The 16,635-nt window shown below is 51.3% G+C and overlaps 1 long non-coding RNA gene across 1 annotated transcript; it reads left to right on the forward strand.

The window, feature by feature from the left end:
* Nucleotides 1–10,261, forward strand: LOC116659027. Its single transcript, XR_004314300.1, has 4 exons — nt 1–496; nt 5,036–5,130; nt 7,824–8,242; nt 9,819–10,261. It is a non-coding gene; the product is annotated as an uncharacterized LOC116659027 (long non-coding RNA).
* The last annotated feature ends 6,374 nt before the right edge of the window (nt 10,262–16,635 follow it).

Below are 16,635 nucleotides of genomic sequence, written 5' to 3' on the forward strand. Positions count from 1 at the left end.
GCATGCTAAGCACGTGCCATCACTTTTGTCTTATTCTGCTTTTAGAAGTGAGTCACAAGATCCTGCCCACACTCAAGGAGAAGGGGTCACACAGGATGTGGATACCAGGAAGTGAGGATCATGGGGGCCATCTTGGAGTTTGCCCACTGATTTCCCCTTTTGTAGAGCATGGCTCCACTTCAGCTCAGTTGTTCAAGCCCTTAGTGAGGGTGTCCTCCTGGACTTCCCTCTTTCTGTCATTCTGTCCATGAGGCCCTCTATCCTGACTCCAGAAGTCCCTTCTGATCTCATCTCCTTCATCCTGCGATGGCTGTACTGACTTTCCTTCTCTTCTTGGAAGCTCAGTCCTACCTCAGGGCCTTTGCACCTGCTGTTCCCTCAATCTGGAATTCTCTGCCCAGAGACATTGTGTGGCTCTTCCTTCAAGCTCTCTCACAAGGCTGCCACTCAGGTGAGAGCTGGGGCTGCCGTCTTATATGAAGGCTCAACCAGTCAGGTAAGGACCCACTTCTTTTCCACCTTAGCTTTAACACAAACTCCTTAAAGATGCATTCCTGGTCCACTGTAACATTTAGCCCTGCGAAGTAAAGAGCGAACTCAGCGGGCTTGAGGTGCTCCAGTCCTGCACGTTTCACAGAAAGGCCTGTCTGCAGCACTGGCCCCTGCCCTCCTCCTGGAAGGTCATCTTTAAGCCCCTGGAATGTCCTGCCGGGTAAGTGTCTGTATACCTGGGACCTTAGTCATGACAGCCAATGCTCATAATGTGATCTATGGTGGGAGCCTTGGGCCACCATGCACTATCAGCTTGGAGGGGCTGGTGCCTGGGATCAGCCCCTCGGATGGTAACCATGCCTACGTGACTGGCTCCCAGTAAAACCCTGGACACCGAGGCTGGGGTGAGTTTCCCTAATTGGCAGTACTCCATGCATGTTGTCACACATTATTCCTGGGAGAATTTAGAGCTGTCTGTGTGACTGGGAGGGGACTACTGGAAACTTGTGCCTGGCCTCTTGGGACTCTGACCCCGTTGTCCTTTGCTGATGTTAATCTGTCTCCCTTCCCTGTAATAAGCCGTAACTGTGAGTAGAACAGCTTTTCTGAGTTCTATGAGTCCTAGTGAGTCACTTACCCCGAGGGTGGTTTTGGGGACTTTCAATCCAAGCCTCCATCCTTCCAGCCACCCTCTTTGAGATCGTCCTCACCCTGGTCACTGGATGGTATTCTTGCTCATTTGCTGTTTCCTGTCTCTCTCCCCAGATCGAGAGCTCTGGAAGGGCAGGACCCTGCCTGTCGCTCTTATGGGAGGCAGAAGAGCAGAGTGGTCAAGGGCTCATCCCAGCGTGGCCACTTTCTGGCGGTGTAACCCTGGGCAGGCAGCATCGCCTCTGTGTGCTACAGTCTCCCTGTCTGTAAACGGGAACAGGAACCCACGTTCCTCCTTCCTAGAGTCATCAGGAGACGGATGGGCTGATTTATTATGCGCAGAAAAGCCTCTACAAGTATTAGCTTTTACGTCTTTGTCACTCTGTCTCCCCAGTCGTGAGAGCAGGGTCTGGTGGGTCAGTGTTTAGCAAAGAGCAAATGAATTAAAGTGACCCCTCCGAAAACCTTTGACAGAGAGAGGCAGGAGGGGACCAGAGACGCCCAGATGGTGGGGATGCGGAGGGAGCACAGAGGCCAGAGGATGGGAGAGGTGCCAGGGAGAGCTGGATGCCCGCCTTGTGGCTCTGGCCACACAAAGATCCTGCCACAGCTCTTTGGGACTGGCTGGGAAGCCAGGCCCACTGTGGCCACCAGGGAGGCAGCCAGCAGGATTGGCAGAGTGGGGTAGAGAAGGGGAGGGTGGGGGAAACCAAATCCCACAGTCATGGCTCCTTGGAGGAAATGTGTGGGAGGCCGAGTGGGGGTCAGGGCAGCTGGAGCCGGGGCTGTGGGCGGGTGCCGGCCAGGCCCCAAAGAAAGGCTGTGTTGGGCGGCAGCCCGTCTGGCCCGGCCTGGGAAGATGCCTCCCGTGCTGCTGGACACCCTGGAGATGCCACTGGGCTGCTGGACACGGCCCTGCTCCCCTCTCCTGGAAGGAATGAGCCCTGCTCCCCATCCCCTGCCTCTACACTCTTCCACATAAGGCTTTCGGGGGGTGCTGATGCCATATGATTTCAGGACAAAGGAATCAGAAGTGCATGGGCTGGATTCCCCAGGGGGGAGTTCTGGAAGAGAGACTAAGAAGAAGAAAACAGTCAGAGGGGGTCCTGGGATGAGGACTTGGGAGGCAGCGGGGAGGAGGTGCCTGGCTCTAAGCAGCCTCTGCCCTTAACAATACCCGCACCCCAGAACTCTCGAATCAGGGAGACACCTCAGCTGAGGGCCACCAGGGACCCATGTGCAACCTGATACCTCCTCTCTCTCTTTGAACCTCAGTTTCCTTCCTATGGCCCAGGTGCTTAGGTCAAAATACTTGGGGTCATCTGTGTCTCTCTCTGTCTCTGTCCTTCTCTCTTTCTCCATACCCCCTCCCTCTGACATCAGCAAATCTTGAGGGCTCTATTTTCAAAATCTACCCCAAATCCATCCTCTTTTCATTTATCTCCTTCCGGGACCCACCCTGGTCCAGCCCTATCATTTCCCACTTGGACCCGTGCAGTCACCTCTGCCCTGATCTTCCAGCTCCTACTCTCCCCCTCTACAGGCTGTTCCCCCAAACAGTGGCCAGAGGACACCCTTGAACACCAGGTCTTGTCCCTCCTCTGCTCAAGAACCCTCCATGGCTCCCACCTCATTCAGCACAAAACTCAAAGTCCTCCCCCTGACCACAAGGCTCTGCACAATCTGCCCCGTCCCCTCCCTGTTCTTACCTCCTCCCTCTCTCCCGCTCACTATTCCCTCTGGCCCGCTGACTTCCTCACCATTCCTTGCGTGCTCCCACCCCAGGGCCTTTGCACCTGTGGTTCCCTCTGCCTGGTACCCTCCTCCTCTAGAGCTCTACATGGCTTTCTTCACCTCCTTTCCTCAAACATCACCTCCTCAGGAGAGCCTTCCCTGATACCCGACTTAAAATTGCGCTCTCACCATCCCTGCTTAATTTTTCACAACACATCATCATCCAACAACTCTGTAGATTTTAGTTTTTGATCTTTCTGCCTATCTGTCAGTCCCAGGAGACCAAGGCTTTTTGTCTGTTTTATTCTCTGCCGAGTTCCCAGTGCACGGAACAGGTACTTGTTGATTTAGTTGACCGAATGGTGACAATCCCATCTGCAGACTGTTAGGCAACTTCTTTTATAGCTTTACCTAGGTGTAATTTACATAGTGTATAATTCAGCCTGTGTATGAATTGTGCAACCATCACCACAATCTGGTGTTTGGGAACACTTTCAACACCTCAAAAGTTGCCTGGTTCCCCTTTGTAGTCCATCTCCACTGCCTCCTGGTCCACTTTCACTCTCTCTAGCTTTGCCTTTTCTAAAAAGTTCACATAAGTGGGAACACTCAAGAGGTAGTATTTTGTCCATCAACAGATGATTGGATAAAGAAATAGTGGTATATTTATACAGTGGAATACTACTCGGCCATAAAAAAGAATAAAATAATGCCATTTGCAGCAACATGGATGGATCTGGAGATCGTTATTCTAAGTGGTGTAAGCCAGAAAGAGAAAGAAAAATACCATATGATATCACTTATATGTGAAATCTAAAAAAAAAAAAAAAGACACAAATGAACTTATTTACAAAATAGAAACAGATTCCCAGACATAGAAAACAAACTTACGGTTATCAGAGGGGAAAGGGGGTAGGAAGGATAAATTGGGAGTTTGAGATTTGCAGATACTAACTAATACATATAAAATAGATAAACAACAAGTTTCTACTGTATAGCACAGGGAACTATATACAATATCTTATAGTACTTACAATGAAAAAGAATATAAAAATGAATATATGTATGTATATGTATGACTGAAACATTACACTGTACACCAGAAATTGACACAACATTGTGAACTGACTATACCTCAATTAAAAAAAAAAAGCTTGAAGAAGAAAAAAAAAAGAGGTAGTGTTTTGTGTCTGGCTTCTTTCACTTAGTATAATATTTTTGAGGTCTACCCACATTGCTGTGTTTATGAATTTTGTTCTGTTTCATTGATGAGTAGTAGTCTACTATACTACTATACATTACAGATATTCCAAAAATATCTACCATATTTTTTTATCCTTTCATCTGTTGGTAGACATCTGGGTGGTTGCCACCTTCTGGCTATTCCGAATAAGACTGCTTTGAACACTCATGGGCAAGGTTTTGTGTAGAGCATGCTTTCATTTCTGGATCATATGGTAAACATGTTTTTAACTTTTTAAGAGACTGTCCAGATTGTTTTCCAAAGCGATGGTGCCATTGTACATCCCCACCAGGAACGGATGAGCATTCCGGTGCCTCCATATCCTCACCAGCACTAGAAACTGTCAGTCTTTTTTATTTTACCTCTTCCAAAAGGTGTGTGTAGTGGTACCTCATGGGGGATTTCATTTGCATTTTCTCTAATCGCTAATGACGCCGAGTATCTTTTCCTGTCCTTATTTGCCATTCAAATGTCCTCTTTGCTGAACTATCTGTTCAAATCCTTTGCCTTTTTTAAATTGGGTTTTATTTGCTTATTATTGAGGGTTTTTTGTTTTTATTTTTCATTGAATGTTTTAATTTTTTATTGAAGTATAGTTGCTGTCCAGTATTGCATGTTACAGGTGTACAATATAGTGATTCACACTTTGTAAAGTTTACCCTCCATTTATAGTTATTATAAAATATTGTCTATATTCCCCCATGCTGTACAATATCTTATTATGGAGTTTTTAAAAAATTGTTTTTCAACAACTTGTTGCCAATCTGGAATTCACTCAGTTCTAATAGTCTGAAAGAAGATTTTATTCTATATGTTAGGTACATATAGTGTCATTCACTAATCGCAAAGGTTTTAGCTACTGCATTTCAATCTTTAAATCCTCTTTGTCTTTTCTTTCTTCATTGCCCTGGCTAGGTCCTCCAGCGCAGCGTTGAAGACAAGCGGTGACAGCGGCCATCCTTTCCTGGTTCTCATCTCAGGGGGAAATCTTTCACTATTTCACAATTAAGGTTGGTATTTGCTGTGTGTTGTTTTGGAGTAGGTGCCTTATATGAGAGTTTAGAAGTTCCCTTCTATTTCTACCTCACTTAGAGTTTCAAACGTGGATGTTACAACTTATTATTGAGTTTGGAGAACTTTTTTTACATACTCTGGACACAAGTCCTTTACCAGGTATATCATTTGCACAAACAGTTCCCCCCGGTGTGTGGCTGGTCTTTCCATTTTCCGAATGTCTTTTGAAGAGTAAACATTTTCATTTTGATGAAATCCAGGTTATCCGTGTTTTCTCTTCTGGGTCGTGCTTTTGGCGACGTAGCTAGGAAACCTTGTCCTAAGCCAAGGTCGTGATGAGGGCCTCGTCTGTCTTCTCCCAGAAGTTTTATAGTTTTCGGTCTGTAATCTATCTACAGTTTCTTTTCGTGTAGAACGTTAAGCAGAGTCTGAGTTCTCCTGTAACTCTCCCGCCAGGGCCAGGGCAGGGAGGAGGGAGACAAAGCCATAGAACTGCTCAAACGGGATGTTGCTTATCACTCTCAGCGCTGGAATCCAACCTCAAGGGTCCTTATCAGCACTTGCATCGAGGGCCCTGACCAAGCCTGACCTCAGGGCCTGCTACCCAGCTCCTGCTCCTTCCTACGGCTCCCCGCTTCAGCAAGAGCCTTGAGACCCAAATAGAGCAAGGCACCGGCAAGGCCTCCAGACCCCGGTGCCTTCTCGGAGGGGGCAGCTCCTGTCTCCGCAGGGCTTCCCGGGTTGGGTTGTCCTTTCGGTGACCCGGCTTCCTTCTCCCCTAGCCCTGTCCCAGTCAAGTTCGGTCGTGACTCCCTGTGGCCTCAGCCACGCCTGTTCCCACAAACCAAGAGAGGGCAAAAGGCAAACATTCCCCTGCAGCCCTGCCTAAGTGTGTCCTGGATTAGGGCGGGACTGGGGGCTCCCGGGAAGGAGAACCCTGAGGTACCCTGTCCCCCCAGCCCTTCACCCGACCTGTGCCTTTACCCGTGGGTCGTGGGGAAAGGTAACAAACCTAACTAGAGGGAGACAATAATAATAATTTATTATTATTATTGAGGATGACAGTGGGCAGATGGGTAGAGTGGTTAGAGACCCAGCCTTAATCTCTGTATATATGACGGCTGCCTTGTTGGTCTGATCATGATTCTTCTTTTGAACACCTGAGTCCAGTCAGGTCCCATCCCTCTTCTGCTCAGAACCTTCCATAGCTCCCACCTCACCCAGGGAAAACTCCAAAGTCCTCCCTTGGCCCACAAGGCTCTGCACAATTTGCCCCATCCCCTCCCACTCTCCCTCTCACTCACTCCCTCCAGCCACACAGGCCACCTCACTGTTTCCCAAACATACCAGACACAGGCGAGCCTCCGGGCCTTTGCACAGGCTATTCCCTCTGTCTGGAATACACTTTCCCAGATATTTTCCCCCTTCTGAGTCAAGTCTTTGCTCAGATACCACCTCCTATTTAACAGTCTCAGCTCCCTTCCCCCAGTGGTCTCTGTCCTTTGCCCCTGCTTTAATTTTCTATCACACCTTCTAAAATCACTGTAATTCACATCTTTACCTAGAGTATCAGCCCCATGAGAGCAGGGGTGTTTCTGCCTTGTTCACTGCTGTATTTCCAGCACCAAGGCCAGAGCCAAGCACACAGTAGGTGCTCAATAAACATTTGTTGAATGAATTTCCTCCTTCTCTTCCACCCTTTGTCCACTTAGACCTGGTGAGGCCAGCCCCACCCCCATCACCAGGAGTGATCACACGACCAGGCCTAGACAATGGACACATTCCATTTTTTTTCTGGCTGCAGTGACTGGTACCTATATAACATGGATGCCAGTCTGTCCAAGGAGAGGTAGCCCCAGGATTCTCGCCAGAGCTTTTAGTAAAGTGGCCATCTTCCCTGGAGTTTCTGGGCTGATAAGATATAAGCCAGGGATTGCGGAGGCTGTTTAATCCCCATGGAACATGGCTGCCTGAGAGTGAAGCTCCCTAGAGAAGAGCTCAGTTAAGAGGGGGAGATTATTTTGTTTGAGCCCCTGGATCTAGCTGTGCCTGAAGCCAACATACCCTACACTTTTCAGTTACATGAACCAATAAATTATTATTATTTTTTTTTATTCTTAAGTCAGTGTGGGTTTGGATTTTCCCTTGCAACTGAAATAGTCCTGACAACTCTTCCTTCCTCTCTCCCTCCCTCTTTCCTTTCCTTTCTTCCTTCCTTTCTTTTTTCCTTCCTCCCTCCTTTGTTTCTTTGGTTCTCCTCGTAGGCGTTCGGTCTCGGGGGCGGAGGGAGGGATTGGAGTGCTTGCGGGGGAGTTGGCGTGCGAGGCTGGCGGGCTGAGCGCGCAGGTCTCTCTCTTTTCTTGTCGTTCTTCTTCTTTCTTTCTTTCTTTTCTTTCTTTCTTTCTTTCTTTCTTTCTTCTTTCTTTCTTCTTCTTCTTCTTTCTTTCTTTCTTTCTTTCTTTCTTTCTTTCTTTCTCTCTCTCTCTTTTCTTTCTTTCTTTTCTTCTCCCTCCTCCTTTCCCTCTCTCCCTTCTTTCCTTCTATCTCTAATTTAATCCATACCCCATCCTGGCCTGAACCACCATTCCTGCCCTGAACCACCATTCCTGCCCTACCCCCACCATGGCCAAATCAAAACTACTTTTTACCTTCTCTCCAAACAACTCTTCTCCCATTGTTGCCTCCTCAGGCTCACCCCTCCCTAACTCAGTGCCTCTGGGACTCTGCCAGATGTGGGTGTGAAGCCTAGCTCTCCCACTAGAGGGCTTTGTGCCCTGGCTAAGTGACTTCACCTATCTGAGCCCGTTTCCCCATCTGTAAAACAGGGGCAAACAGCCTGACCACTGTTCCCAGGTCTGCCTCCTTTCTAACCTCTTCTGACTGTCTGTTTACCTGAACCTTACTCTTGCCTGCCCTCGGCCCACTGCCCTTGAGCTTTGCTCTGAATCTCTGAGTCCATCCCATGGGACCCTGCAGAAGGTCCAATGCACCCTGACCCCTGAGGTCACCACCGTCACAGCCCAAGACTCTGATGGGACTGCTGACATCACCCTTACTTTACAGATGAGGAAACTGAGCCTCTGGCCACCCAGCCAGGATATAAAGAAGGTAATTGCTCAGAGGGGTAAAAGCACGATGTGCTGGAGAACTTCCAGGAAGGGAATGGTGGCTGGAGAGACAGTGGTCAGGGAGGGTTCCCTGGAAGAGATGACATTTTAGAGCCAGAGCTTCCCAGACACAACACCATGGGGGGGGGCAGGGGAAGTAAGCCAGGTAGGGGGACCTGGTAGGGCAAAGGGCCTGACGTGGGAAGCAGTGGGTGTATTTAGAGACCAGGAAGGGGGTCTGGAGAAAAGCAGGAAGGCGGGCAGGTCCTGATATTCAGGAGCCCAGGCAGGGGGCTCTGGGAGGAACAGCTTGGCCCCAGGTGCTGAGTGAGCTTCTGTGGGGTGAGTCACGGCTGCACCCACCTGGGTCTCCTCTCTGTCCATAAAGTGGTCGCTCTATTGGCAGACTGGTGGTTTCAGATTCCTCCCTACTCCACCACCCAGCCTCGACTCTGCCCAACCCACCACACAGGGAAATTGAGACATCCAAAGTGGGAGACGGGGGAGCTTCTGGGAGGGGAAATATTTTGGTTCTCAGAAGGCAGGAGAATTGCCTGCTTCCCAACCGATTAGGGGTAATTAACCCTTCGCAAGGCAGTAATTAAGTCTGTGCCTCTGAAACCGCAATTAGAAGCTCCAGGAGGCTCCGCCCCCTCCCCAAGAGGAAGGCAGTCCCCAAAGCTGAGGCCAGCCGGCACTGGGGACAGGGCTCTGTTCCCCTCTCGGGGATGAGTGAGCCTCGCAGCCTCCCTCCAGGCCCCCCAAGGCAGAGACCCAGGGAACAGCACTCGTGGAATCCAAGCATTTCCCTGCACAGTCCCTTTTTAGGGTTGTCAGGCCACACAAGGGGACTTTGCTTTTGGGGGGCATGAAGACGGGGATACGGGGCTGGGCAGGGGTCTGGGGTGTGGGGCTGGCGGCAACCCTAAGGGCTCTTCTCTCTGGCTGAGGGGAGCTGGAGCAGGGAGCCCAGCCTTAAAGGGGAGTAAGGAGGCCAGGGATGCAGGCTGACCACAGAGAGGATGGGGACAGCTCTGGGGGTGCTCAGAGAGGACAGAGATGCCCTCTGGTGGGGCGCTCACCACAGCTGAGAGGCATGGGTCTCAGGAGTCAGACTGGCTGTGTGGTTCCCAGGTCTCCCAGAGAGACGGCAAGGGGGAAGGAGGGGGCTTTGCCAGCAGAGCCAACCCCCTGTGCCAGTGCCCCAAGAGTGCCTGCTGTGGGTCAGCTGGGACATGCAGGTCTACATAGACCCCCTGCTTGCCTCCGCCCCATCAGTCTAGCCCCAAGGAGCCGTCTGAGGCCAACTCTAGGTCCCCACAGCCCTAAGCCAGTCACCATGTCCCATTCCTCTCCACTACACATGCCCCTTGGCAGCATAACTGAAGTCAATATGGTCAGGGGCAAAGGCCCAGGAGAGGGATGCGGGGCACATGGAGTGGGGTGTTACCCTGTTGGGGACACTTGGTCCCAGGTCTTCATGATGGGTGGGGAGAGTGTGACAGGAGGGTGTCTGTGGAGCCAAGTGGTGAGAGAGGGCTTTCAACTCAGTGTGCATTTTATTCTTTTCCCCTCAGGCTCTTCAGAGATGACTTCTTAGGGGAAAGTGGAGGATCGGATTTGTCTTTAAAAGGGGCCTTGACATCCCATCCCACCTCTCCATCCACCTCTCAGCTCTGGGCACCCTGATCCTTTCTTGCTGTCCAGCACCCCAAGCTCTTTCCTGCCCCAGGGCCTTTGCACTTGCTATTCCCGCAATGGGACACCTTGCCCCAGTCTTGGCATGGCTGGGGCCTTATCCCTCTAAGGCCTCAGGGCAAACGTTGCCCCCTGGGAGAGCCCTCCCTACTGACTTTATCCAGAGCAGACTCCCTGTCCCGTTACAGCCCTCTGTTTATTTTCTCCTTCAGAACACTTATATCAGCCAGCAGTGGCCTCCTGGGTTGTTGTCCCCTTCCTTGCCCCTCTTCTTCTAGACTGTATGCTCCAGAATAGCAGGAGATTTTACCTGCTATGCTCCTTCTGTGTCCACTAAACCCAGAACAGAGCCTGATACACAGTAGGTGTTCAATAACTGTTGGTAGTGACGAATAAATGGACAAGTTTATAGTGTAGAAACAGCGGCTGGGAAAAGCAGGACGTGGAGGAGAATTTCGTAGGCGTGGGCTGCGTCTCAAACTGCTGAGCCCCCTCCTCTCCTCCCCCAGTGCCCTGGGTGGGGAGAAAAGGGAGGGGCGACCCACTTTCCAGGGAGTCGCACGCACCTCCCTCCGGCGGCCCACAGGTGGCGCTCGCTCCCCGCGCTGCAGCGGCGGGACGCAGAGGTGGGGAAACGCGAGCGTTGGGTGGCGGTGGGGGATGGGGGCAGGCACCTGCAGATTTAACCGCCCCCTTCCGCCCCCTGGGGTCAGCCCTAGCCTCTATTTGGACACCTCCTAGGGTCCCAACTTCTGCGGGTCTGAGAGGTACGGGGATGGTGGGCTGAGGGGTGGGGGAGCTGAGGGCTCCACCCCTCCCTCCACCTCACGCTTGTTCCTCCTCCGCACAAAAGTAGTTAAGCAGCCCCACGCTTGGGGAAGGGGACGGTGGGGGAAAAGCGCTTACTATGCGCATGTGCTGCCTTAGCCCTCTAGAGGCTAGAGCTTGGCACAGCGCTTGGTCCTCGGCGGGCCCTCGGAGCACACTTGTGGAATAGTGAGTGAGTGAATGGAGGAGTCCCCATTTTACAGGTGGGAAAACTGAGGCTCAGGGAGGCTACGTGGCTCTCACAGATTCACAGAGCTGGAAAATGGTCAGGCTAGGGTTGGAGCCCTAGGTATGTCCAACTTTAGGCTCAGCCGGTTAAAAAACAAATTAAATAATGGATTTCTTAGTTACCCAAGGTGATACAGGAATCTGTTTAGAAAGCCTCATCTCAGACCCTAGCCGGTGGGGAGAGGGGAGGCAGGGGCTTAACCACAAAGCCTACTTTCTCTGTCTTCACAGGTGTCTACACTTACCACGCCAGGCTTCTGGGTTTCTAGCTGGGTCACTGGGCATAAACTCCTCTTTCTGGGAGTCAGTTTCCTATCTGTGAAATGGGCTTGATGGTCATTGAACTATCTTCCCGGCTGGCTGTGAGGATTGAATGGGTTACTCCCATGAGAAGCTCTTGGAGCAGAGCTTGGCACACGGGCTGCACCCAGACTGCGGGTACCCTGTGGCTCTCTATATATCCTGGTGGGAAACACACCATTCTTGAGTGTTATTGCTGTTTCCCTAGTGTGAGGGCCTGGTGCATACCATATCTGTGCGGGCTGAGGCTGCCTGTGAACCCTACTGTCTGTATTTGATGTGTTTCTACTGAGAGTCAGTTCGGGTGACAGGGTGTATGAGGCAGATGGGTTCCTGTAAACCAGGGTCTCTCAGCCTCAGCGCTCTTGATGTTGGGGCCAGTTATTCCACGAACTGCAGGGTGTAGTGGCCTCACTTGCTTTGACTCACTAGATGCCAGTAGCATCTTCTCAATTGTGGCCACCAAAAATGTCTGCAGACCTTGCCACCCATCTTCTGAGGGGCAAAATCACCCGCACTGAGATCCACAGCTGTAATCCCTTCTGGTAGACGCATACATGGTCAGTGTACACTTGTGCATCTCTGCTTCTCTGTGGGTGCCTTGGTCTGGCTTCCCCAAGAAACAGACCCTGACACAAAGGTGGAGGGCATATGGTTTATTTGGGAGATGAATGAATGTTTGCCTCCCCCCTCCCCCTTCCTATGTTGCAATTCTAACCCTCAATGTGATGGTGTTAGGAGGTGGTGACTTGGGGAGGTGATTAGGTCACGGGGGTGGTGCCCCCATAAATGGGATTAGTGCCTTGTAAAAGGGACCCCAGGGAGGTCCCTTACCCTCTTTCAGCGAGAAGGTAGCCTTCTACGAACCAAGAAGAGAACTCTCACCAACACCCCACTGAGATCTCGGACTCCAGTCTCCAGAACTGTGAGAAATGCATTTCTGTTGTTTATAAGTCACCAGTCTATGCTATTGTGTTATAGCAGCCCGAACAGACTAAGACAGAAGATGATCAGGGACACTTGGGGTGGGGGATGAGGGGAGAAAGAAGGGGAGACAGAGCTGGCAGAACCCCTAGTGCCTTGGGAGACCCATGGACCATGTGCTGGGAGAGGGAGCAGAGGTATTTATCCCCCAAGTCCCTTCCACCTTCAGCCAAGGACTGCTCCCAGGGACATTCATTCCCGCGTGTCTGGCTCCTGGCCATGTGTACTGCAAAGGTCAGGCCCGGATGTGGTCCAGGCTTGGCAGCATCTCTGCAAGGGGCGGGTTGTGCCAGAAAGTGGTGGTTTCTTTACTTTCCGTGTGGCCATTCCTAGGAGGGGTCTCTGGGCTGTCTGAGCCAGGCTGTGCCAGCCCACCCGAAATTCTGCAGCCGGCTGTGTGTATATTTGGTGCACCAGTGTGTGTTTATCTGCCGTGCATGTGTTTGCGTCTGTATTTATCTGGCGCAAGTGTGCACGTCTTTGTTTTCCCTTCTGCTCCGTCTCCGCCAACGTGGGGGGAAACTTCTGTTTTTAATCAGTGGCCAGGGAACTGCCTCATCGCCACATTCACAAAGGCGACATTAATTTAAGGCCAATCAGAAGTGATCTTTCAGAGCCTTCTGTGAAGTCAGGCCCTGTGCTGGGAAGCTTCGAAAGGGAGGAGCAGCGGCGGGGGTTGGGGGGTGCCCTGCCTGCTCCTTGTGTGCACACAGGGGAGACTGAGGCACACCGCCGCGGAAGTCCTCTCCATAGGCAGCCAGAGAAAGGGAGTTTGATGTGTAAAGCGTTTTACTTGCATGAAAGCTCGAGGAGTCTCCTTGCACGTGGAAGAAAAGGAATTCTCGCCTGTTTACAGATAAGGAAGCTGAGACTCCGGGTGGGACCCAGAGCTCACAGGAAGCCATAGGCTCCTGGGTTTCCGAGGCTTGTCTACTCATTCTTTCAAAATGGCAGACCACTTTTGAAGCTAGCCAGGGTTGCTTGGTCCTCACCCGTGCCTCAGTTTCCCCTCTGGTCACCATGAGCCCTTCCCTGCGAGCCAGCTGGTGGCAATCTGAATAATCCACATGGCTTGGCAGGGTGCCAGCTTTCTCATACTTTCCTTCCTCAGATGCTCCAGGCCCAGGGGCCTGGCTGGCTCTGTGAACACAGACATTAATTAACATTAATTAATACCCCCCTGCGGGATGAGGGCGGTGCCTGTGGCTCCCCAGGCTCTGAAAGACCTAGAGTCTGACTTGGGTCCCTGGTATGTGGCAAGGGCTACTGGTCCCAAGATGCTCCAAGACCTGGACCCACAGATGGCATCCCTGATTGGCCTCAATCAGTCTGGGCTGCTCCCCAGCCCAAACCCAGGAGGCCAAGACCCAGGCGCTGTGTCTTCCTGTCACTGCATTTGGGCCTGAGGGGACCCTCACCCCATTTACCAGGAGATGGAGCCCATGGGCCCTCTAAAGTTCATATGATCAGCTTCCATCCCTGCTCTGGCACTGCTGTGTGACCTTAGGCAACTTGCTTACTCTCTCTTTGCCTCATTTGCTTATCTGTCAACATGAGGGTAATTTCTGCCTTGCTGGGTTTTTAAAAAAATAAATGACCAGATGTATTTCCTGGAAGGTACATGCTGTCACCAGGAAAGTCAGTAACCAGTAGCCACAGTAGTGACAAAGGGCCACTGGGGCCAGCTCTGCCACTTACCAGGGGAGTGACCTGGAAAGAGGGATTCAGTGTAGCTGGGTATCAGTTTCCTCAACTGTAAAATGGGGCTAACATAGTATTGGCTTCATGGGGTTGTTGCAAAAATTGAATACAGTGATGTCCTTGAAATGTTTAAGACAGTGCTGAATATAAGTGCATGATGAACACTGGCTAAAGCAAGGGTGAAAAGAAACAGCTCTCATGGGGCTAAAGCTTGGAGACAGGGGTGTGTGGAGAAGGCTCACCTCCTGATGAAGGCTGACTGTGATCACATAAAGGGAAGCAGAGAACACTTAGGACTGGTCCCTTGGGTACTGTTGCAGATTGAGTTGTGTCCCTTCAAAAGATAAACTCGAGTCCCAACCCTCGGCACCTGTGAGTGTGACCGTGTTACACACGTTACACACCTAGACCAGAAATAGGATCTTTCTGGTTGTCATTATTTAAGTTAAAATGAGGTCATCCTGGATCAGGGTGGGCCCGAAATCCCATATGACTGGTGTCCTCCTTAGAAGAGGAGGTGACAGGCACACAAAGATTCAAATACAGAGAGGCCGTGTGAAGACCGAGGCAGAGGTTGGAGTGATGACGCCACAAGCCAAGGAGCGCCAAGGATTGCCGGAAGCCACCAGAAGCAGGGGAAAGGTCATGAGACCACTTCCCCCCTCAGAGTCTGCAGTAGGAGCCAACCCTGCCCACACCTTGATTTTGGGTGTCTGGCCTCCAAAACCGTGGAAGAAGAAATTCTTATTTTGCATGATCACAAACAGGCCTATCCAAAACATCCTGGCTCCTGCCTCCATGCTTGAGACCAGTTGTTCCTGGTGGCAGACCACCTAGAAAGTGAATGAATGATGGTGGAGGGTTTGTGCACTTTACATTTTAATGCAAGCTGTCAAGCTGCTCTCTCAAAGTGCTGGGCAGTTTGCCCCCATTGCAAACGGGAGCTTCTGGAGAGTTTATTTCACCCGTGGGTCAGGGCTGACCAATGATGCTGCGTTCTAGTTGCAATGGAGCTTCTGTTTCAGGGAGAGCTGCAGAAGCTTTCTTAACCCATCCCCTGGGTGCTGAGTACTGAAGTGACTCTCTTGGAGATTTGGTTTCCCCAGACTCCAAGAAGGCTGAGCGATCCAGGATGTGGTTGATCTGGGAGGTAACCCCAGGAAGCATGGTGGCAGTGGTGGTGTTGGGGTGGGACTGAGGGAGGGAAGGGAGAGTGGGGCATGAAAATGTGTTTGTGAGTCTCCAATGATGGCAACTGTGGCTCAGTCCCACTGGGGAATACTGAGACACCGAGTGGAACATACATGTCAGAGTTTTCCCACCAGGAAGAGGCAAGGGAGCTGGGGTATTTGTACCCCACCTTTGCCAGTCATTGGGCAAGGGCTGCTCCAGCAGTGTGTTTGCTTTCCAGCCCTTTCTGCCCACCCTGGGGATGTCCAGCAGCCAGGGGCTGGATGTTGGAAGCTGTAGGGTTAGTGTGCCCAGGAGTGACGTGCTGTGAGGATACGAGTGGATGCTGACATTCAGGGGGAGCAGAGACAGACACTAAACAGAACAAGTAAATGGCAGGGCATGTTTGGAGGGGGTATGTGTTGGAGAGAAAAAGGGCAATGAGAGCAGGGCAAAGCTATGGTGATGATGCTGTGGGTGAAATTTCCTAACTCTGAGCTCAGCGTCCCGTAGGCGACTAATAAATGTTCTGCACTTCTGTCTAGTCCTCAAAGAGATGTAGGGTTGGGGGAGAGTAGAGAGACAAGCTGGTGTGGAATAGGCACCTGGGCTGGGTGGGAAGGGAGGGAGGGAGAGGCTGGTAATGATGTGAAAAGTAATCGGCCCTTCTCTCTGGGAGGCGGTGAAACTCTAATTAGAATGAAAATGTGGTTTAATGAGGATGAAAACGGTAATTGTGCTGGGCAGCGCTGCAGTCCTCATGGTGCCATTTTCCCAGGGGGACCCTTCTGTGCCTCCAAGGGGCTGGGACAGGGACGTGGAGGAGGAGGGGTGTTGTTGGGGGCCTCAGTTTCCCCCTAGAGGGTCTTTTCAGATGACACCAGGTAAAGATGTTGTGCAGAGCACCACCTGCCCCCATGGGGCTGGTTCCAGATGCCTACTATGTGCCAGGTACTGTTCCAACCCCTTTACAGATGCTAACTCATGAACTCCTTAAAATTATCTCCATTCTACAGATGGCAAAACTGAGGCACAGAGAAACCATGGGCCCTGATGGGAATATATTAGAGAGTGGGTTAGAAAGGTAGGTTCAATTAGCCAAGAGCCTCCTTTCCTTAACCAGGTGGGTGCAGGGGGCCCCAAGGGGCTGCCCAAGGACCCCTCTTGCCTGTCTCACCCTCGTACAGTTTCCCTGACTGAGTTTGAGGTGCCACTATTCCTCTCTATCTGCTACTTCTAGGTCTACTAGAGGAGATGGGTGGAGCTGAATGGGAGACCTTCTGTACAGTGGGTGTGGCTTGATGGCGAGGTGGGCGTGACTGGATTTACCGATCCCTCTGAACCTAGAGGAAGCAGGAGCTGAGACATCATCAGTTGGGCTGCAGAACTAGGACACAAAGCTGGGGCTCCTGATGCCCAGGTCTGAACTTCCTTGCTGTGGAAAGGCGAGGGATCCTTCAAATGTTGGTCTAGATAAGACTGAGG

This window comes from Camelus ferus, chromosome 22 (genome assembly GCF_009834535.1).
Source record: "Camelus ferus isolate YT-003-E chromosome 22, BCGSAC_Cfer_1.0, whole genome shotgun sequence".
Classification (NCBI taxonomy): Eukaryota; Metazoa; Chordata; class Mammalia; order Artiodactyla; family Camelidae; genus Camelus; species Camelus ferus.